This window comes from Adiantum capillus-veneris, chromosome 14 (assembly GCF_014529385.1).
Source record: "Adiantum capillus-veneris isolate H3 chromosome 14, ASM1452938v2, whole genome shotgun sequence".
NCBI classification, from domain to species: domain Eukaryota; kingdom Viridiplantae; phylum Streptophyta; class Polypodiopsida; order Polypodiales; family Pteridaceae; genus Adiantum; species Adiantum capillus-veneris.
Genome location: NC_140944.1, coordinates 103,640,995 through 103,648,651, shown reverse-complemented (window position 1 = coordinate 103,648,651; position 7,657 = coordinate 103,640,995).

The window sequence follows — 7,657 nt, the reverse complement described above, 5'->3', positions numbered from 1 at the left end:
CTTTCACAGAAGACTCAACAATGGTTGCATTTGTAGTGGAACCAGCATTTGCAGTGGAACCACTCTCTTTGTTCTTAGCCTCTTTGGCCTTCAACTTAGGACACTGCTTGATCAAGTAATCACTATATTTACAATAATGGACACGCGTATTCTTTTTTCCCTTATCACCAAAGTTTTTAGACGAATTGCTGCCAGCAGAAGCATTAGGAACAAAAGTTTTGCCACTCGCAAGCAGAACCATAAGAAGTGGCTGCATTGCTGTTAGCACCCTTTCTTTGAGAAGCAATAAAAGCCTGTTCAACTGCATGCAACCTAGTCTTCTAGGAAAGTGACTCTTGCAACAACAATGTGCATAATGCATCAAACTTGACAACTTCAGGATTTCCTTGGGTCATAAGTCTCCAAGTACTAGCAAAAGTCTGGTATGAATCTGGTAAGGCATCCAGAACAATCTGCACACGGGAACTATCTAAAATAACTTCACCTGCAAAAATAATTTGCTCATTGATATCCTTGACACTAGCAAGGAAACTATCCATATCATCTTCCTCATGCATAACCTTCGAGTCCAGGTCTTTACGCAGCAAAGCAATTTTAGCCTCATTGAAGACCTGCTAGAATATCCCAAGCTTGTTTTGTAGATTTTGTTGAACAAATGTGAGGAGTAATGGTGCACTTCACAGACAACACAACCAACACATGAGCCTGCGCATCCTTTACATCGCAACGAGCTTGTTCTACCATAGTAGGCAAAAAAACTCAATCCTTGCAGCAAGACCTGCAACATCCTCAACATCGCCTACATCCTTAGAACCAGGATGTACATCAATATCTTGCACAATATTCTAGACACCCTTTGACACAAGAACATGTTGCATCATATAAGCCCACACAAGGTAATTGCCCCATCCAACCTCTCCTCAGTAGCAAACATCTTGAGCACATCTGTGTTGTTGTCAGCCGTGGTAAATGTTGCACCTGATGTGAAAACTTCCCGAAAAGAGGAGAAATGAAGTGAGAAAAACACGTGCTATATAGCACAAACCATAGAAGACTATAAGGCACATGTTATGCAAAAAACAGTAATGACAAAAATTTTGCACAAAATGACAAAATTGCTTGTGCAGACCTGTCTATACAGGGAACGAAGGCCGAAATGAGCCTGAATTAAACATTTGAGCAGACCAAGCTCTATGAGCTTACCCAAAATATTTGTCGACCTGTGAACGCTCGCCAAACCTCACTTAAATCAGAGAAAGTGAGCTGTCTGTTGGAGCTGATAGCGACTAAGCCCAAGAGGATCCAACATGCTCTGATACCTATTGTCGAAATTAGGGTTGCAAGGAAACTCACACGTACAGCTTGGAGAAGATGAAGGAAGCTCAAGGCGCACAACAAAGAGTGTATTACTTAGTGTGCAATGGAAAGATAGACAGCCCTAGAGTGATGGACGTATATACAATGCACGGGGAAAAACCTCCTAAAGACGAAAAAAAGGCCCTAGTGTTCTTAGTGTGTTCACACACACCACTACCACATGTATATGGTAACAAAGGAGTCAACACTAATCGAAGAAAGGGACAATAGCATTGAGGTGATGGGGGTCCTTGTCAAGGACCCTGGAAGAGGTCAAAGCTATGGATATGGACGTGGATATGGAAGCATTGAAGGATTTACAGGTGGTAGAGGAAGAGGCATGATTGGAACAGGGGATATGTTTCAATGTTACAATTGTGGTGAATGGGGTCATAAAAGACCTCAATGTGACAAGCCAAAGAGAATGGGTGGTGAAATGTTTCTTCTTCCTTCACAAATTCCTTCTCGAGCTCAAGATTATGGTATTGAGATTAAAGGGGAAGCAGGGCCAAGTTGACAGCTGAAGAGAAGGGCAACTAGATTATAGTTTACAGGCTGATTTGGTGGGTAGAAAGGCTGATGTTACATTTAGGAAACTCATGGAGATGTTTCCTAAGTTAAAGAGGCAATGGAAGCATGCAGTCAACCCCATCAAGAAGGATCTTGCAACAAGGGGATCAATGAGAGTCTTGTCTTTGAATGAGCTAATTGATATATTCCCTACTATGGATGCATGGCATAAGAGGAAGCTCATTGGAGAGGCTTATATTGAGGGAGGTGCACAAGTATGTGTTATTACTCAAGCTTGTGTATCAAAGTTGGGACTCAACATGGTGAAGAATTTAGGTCTTCACATAAAGCTTGCCAGCCAATCAAGGGTGACGTGTTTGGGAGTTATAAAGGACTTGAAGTTGGGTGTATTTGATATTAAAGTGCTGGTCAATTTCCATGTTATGCACGCAGGTATTGATGCTTTCCCTCTCATCCTTGGAAGACCATGGTTGTAGGCAACCAAAGCTGTTCATAATTGGGGACATGGTACCATCACTCTCTACAATAGAGGGGTTGATATGAAGAGGTTTGACATGGCTAGAAATCAATATTTGGACTCTGATTTTGATGATCAAATCAATGAAGAAGAGTACTCAAGTGAAGAAGAAGACAATGGGGATGATGGCAGTGAAGTGGAAGATAGTAGCGATAATGATCTAGATGTTTCTGTTTCTTGAAGAAGAGCATGATGAGAAACAAAAACTTAATGGCCTTATGGAGAATGAGGATATCTCTGGTCCTTATGAGATAATTGAAGATCTAATGCAACCCAAAGATCAACCTAATGTCAAAAAGGAGCTGATACAATGTATGTTGTCTCCCGAATTGACTAGAAATGAGAAGGGTGAGTACCTACGTATGATGCAACAATTTCCCCATTTATTCATCACTTATTACCATTTATGAGGAAATTAGAGGCTTCAAGGGAGAGTAAATTCACATTCCAATAAAGGAAGGAGCTCAGACCATACGTCAAAAGCTAAGGAGGATGGGACAGGTACAATTTAATGCTTTAAAGAAAGAAGTAGACAAGCTTCTCAAAGCAAGTTTCATATGTCCTCTGAATATTGCAAGATGGGTGAGTCTTGTTGTTGTTACACCAAATAAGGATGGAAAGTGGAGGATATGTGTTGATTTTAAGCCTCTAAATGAAGCCATGAAGAGAGATACATACCCTCTTCCTTTTATAGATGACATACTTGATTCTATTGCAGGGCATGAGAGGTAATATAGTGTATGTGATGGATTATCTGGATATTTTCAGCTCACCTTGGCTTTAGAATATCAAAAGAAGACCATATTTATCAAAGCATGGGGATTCTTTGTTAAAGTGTGCTTCCTTTTGGTCTTATGAATGGTTGTATGTGGTATCGAAAGCACGTCAATAAGGTGCTCTCCCCCTTTCTTGGCAAGTTTTTGAAGGATCTTATTGATTACTTTTTTGTTTATAGATTTAGAAAGGGTCATTGTGCAAAGCTTGGGATGGCATTGAAGCCATATGATGAAAGTGGAGGTCAACTCAACCCAAAGAAGTGTAATCTTGCTAAACCAAGAGTGAAGTTTTTGGGGCATATGATCTCAGAGAATAGGATTGATGTGGATCCTAGCAAAGTGAAGGCTTTGGTGCTCCTCCCATCACCTAAGGATACAAAGCAAATTTCTACTTTCATTCAAAAGATGAAGTATATGGCAAGGTTCATTCCTTTGTCCTCTCAACTTCTTTATCCTCCACAACAAGTAGCAAGGTTGGATCCTCCACAATGGACAAATGAATGTGAAGAGGTTTTTCAAGGTATCAAATAGGTTCTTGGTTCTCTTCCGGCTATGCAAGCTCCTAATTGTGGGATAATGAGTTTTATGTGAATCCATTAGTAGGTGAGAATGCTACTGGAGCTATGTTTCTTCAAAGAGGTAGCAACTCCGGAGAAGCAACACATGGAAGATCTTGACATAGACAATGCCTATCTATTGTTTTTTTATGGCTCTTACGAGAAAGCGCATGGTGAAGCTTCAGGAGGTGTTGTAATTGACGATCCTCAAGGTGCTTTGGTAACTAAAAGGAGTTTGAAGCTTACAGCACAAAGCAACAATGAATATGCGTATGCTACTTTAGAGAAAGGTCTCAACCTTTTCCTTGAGCTTGGCATCCATCGTGCGAGGGGAAGAGGTGATGCTCTTTTGATGGTTAGGAAAGTACTTGGGGCGTGGGAAAAAGAATCCAAGGCTGAAAAACATGTGTTTTGAAGTGAAGAATCTGCTTAAGCATTTTGAAGCTTGGAGTTTAAGGCATGTGGACATGTCTCAAAATGAAGAAGCACATGGTGTAGTGCAAGATTACATTGGGCAATTTCATGTGATAAGGGTTGATTCTCCTCTTTATTTGGGAAGGGAATATCTAGAGAGGGAGGAAAAGTTTCTACAAACGGGTGTGCTTCCATCAGAAATGGAGAAGTCAAAAAAATATGCCTTCCTACGTTGTGCCAAAAGGTATGTGCTACTTGGTGATGCCTTATATATGAAAGGGGTTGATCTTGTGATGAGAAAAGTCCCTTGGAAAGAGGAAATTTTTACAAAATTCTAGAGGAGAATCATGAGGGTTCTTGTGGTGGTCACTTTGCTTCAAAGGTCACTTTGCATAAAGTCTTGCAGGAGGGGTATGTGTGGCCAAGCGTTCAAATTGATGTTCATCATTGGTGAAAGTCTTGTAAAGAGTGTCAAAGCATGGCAAATAGGGTTTTCAAATCAAAAATTAGAGGCACCATTGTGGCTTATGATGTGTTTGAGAAGTGGGGTATTGATGCAGTAGGTCCTCTACCTATGACAGCTAGAGGCAAATGTTACATACATACTGCTGTTAACTATCTATCCAGGTGGGCCAAAGCCAAAGCTGTTAAGCACATCACGAGCAAAGATTTTTCCCAATTTATATATGAAGATATTTGCTGCAAATTTGGGCATGCCGTTGGAGTTACTTTTTGACAAGGGTCCAGGTTTCAAGGGAGAGCTGGTGGATTATCTATGTGAGAAGCTTTGTGTACATTGCAGTTTTACTACTCCATATCATCCCCAGTGCAATGGCATGAATGAAAGGTTTAATGGAGAGCTCATAAGGATTCTTACAAAGATGACAAGAAGAAATGTGAAGAAGTGGGATTTAGAGCTACCTTGTGCTCTATGGACTTACAAGACTGCCATCAAATCAAGTACTGGTTTTTCTCCCTTCCATCTAATTTTTGGCAAAGAGGCTTTACTTCCTATTGAAGTGGAGATACCAGCTTTGAAGATGATGCTAAAGCTTGAAGAAGGGACCAATGATCCATTCAAGGAAATTCTTCTATATTTGCAATGTGTATAGTTGGATAGGTTGCTGGCTTTTGAGCATTATGAGCAGGTCTTGAAGAACAATCAAGCAAAGGCAAATGAGAAGGTGAAGGACAAAGACATCAAGAAGGGTGACATGGTGCTTCGTTACAATAGAAATCTTGATAGAACTTTCCAAAATAAGTCTCAAATCAAGTGGAAAGGTCCTTTCTTGGTCTTAAATACATTTCCAAATGGCACATATGAGCTTGCTGACTTGGATGGCACCCCACATAAAGCTCGTGTGAATGGCTACAGGTTGAAGAAGTATATTGCAAGGTTGATGACTATAATTGAGGATGAGCCTTCTTTTGAAGAATTTCCTGATCATGTGGCTAAGGATGAAGATGAAATGAAGACTCCCTCGTGTGGTTTATAGGATCTCTTTTGTGTTGCTGATCATGAATGATCTAGAAGGCTAGGATGTGGCAAACTATGTTGGGCGCATTTCAGACACCCCATTTTTTGCAAATTTGTACATACAGATATGACTCCCAATGTCAAAAGTGTGTGTGTGCTCTCTTTTTGTGGGGGTTGTAGCTTGCTTTAGAAAGCACATGTACATCCAGTGCAAGTTGTTAGTCTAGTGACAGCTGTCCGGCTATTGTAAGTGCCCGTGAGTGAGTTTTTTGAAGTGAGACTTGTATATAACTTAAACTCCTGTAAAAACTAAAAAATGTTCAGCCAAACTCAAGAGAATTTCAGGTTTGATCTTGTTGTGCCTCCTTGATGGTTTTTGTCGCAGTTTTTTACCCCGCCTTGCCTACTCTACGTGTAGTCGTGTCAGGATAGCTCCCTGTTTGCATCAATTTTGCATGTAGGGACGTGTAGATTCTGAATTTTTCATCTTCATATTTCTCACCAGTAAAGTTTCAAGCTTTCTCTCAAGCTTTAAAGTGCCCCAATTGAAGTTGTATGCTTCAGGTTACGACTAGCTCTCTACAGGGTATGGCTATGGCAGCCTAGTGGAAAATTGTGTGCAATCATATTGGGAGGGCATGCATCTATGAATTTTGGAATTGATGTTGAAGTTGTGGGTTTTTGATTTTCAATGGTGAAATGGGAGGCCCTTATCTTAATATGCATTGGTCGGCGTGTGCTGTAAATCCATGCTTTGGTAGGGTTTTGCTCCTATGTGACATAGTCTCTTGAGTGCGCGACGGCCAGTAAATTCCCGAGGGGACTATTCTTGTTGGACTTGTGGTGTTTCAAAGGTATTTTCCAAATCTTTTGGTGTTCTTGTAGTGATCTTTCAACGCTCTTGGGTGACATTGCTATAGAGGTGTTCTAGTTTGTTTGTTTTTGAGCAGCGTTTATGAAATTCATGGCTCAATCTGGAAGCTTATAGCTCCGGCTCATAGATTAAAATATCCAGTTGTAAAAAACGAGCTACAATATTACGGATTTATAAAAAAAATAAGTGTTTTTACAATGAATCTCCCAAAAAATGTTACATGAGTTAGCTCGTGCTAACATAATCTTGCAACATGGCATCTAATTTATCATTAACTTTTTCTATTAATACCAAACCTCTCGATGAAATTTTGGATGATTTCTCTTTTTTTGTTTGTTCCTTGTTTCCCTTTCTTGTTTCAGATGCTCTATCATTTGTTGCAGCTCAGTTTCTAAAGAGGTTTTCTCTTTTAGTCTTTTTTTTTCATCTTGTTTTGTTTAGCTTTTTACAATTTTCTTCTAGTCCTCTCACTGATATGTTCTCAATTTTTGTTTGCACAGGTAGTTTGCTTTCCTCCTCAATAGGTTTGATCTTGCTAGGTCCTTGCTAGCTCAAGTCATCACATTTATAGGAACTACTGTTTCTACCTTCTATTTTCTTAAATAAGGCACTGTTAGAATGCAAACAACAAGTGTGCCTCTATAGCATTGCACGAGAACTATTGCACCGCCCAAACCACCTATGATAAGCACCTATAAAGATTTATGAAGAACCATTCTAGCATGAATCACACTTGGAATTAGGAGAAACCAAGGACATAAAGACGTAGCTCATCTCGAGTAGATGGTCATAGAGCATCCATATGCTAAACATTAGATAAAAGATGAGAGAGATATAGCCAGTTGAAGTTGGAGGTGTACTCTCTTCTGCACAAAAATGAGCTCTCTAGAAAGTTTGCAGGTGTTGCAACTATAAAAATGGGATCCTTTTTAATCTTTTATCCCATGGTGTATTCTCTTTCTCCTCAATCTTTTTGAAGGATCCATTTGATTGGTCCATTTTTTGGCTCAATTTGGGTATGAAATGGGGCAGTCGATGCCTTTTGGCCCAAGGGAAGGGGTGGGGCTTCTGTCCAGGGGACCAAAATAATGGCGAGGTTCTTGGGCAGCATGCTGGTGTGAAGGCAAAAGGGCACCACCTTCTCCCCCAAGAAGC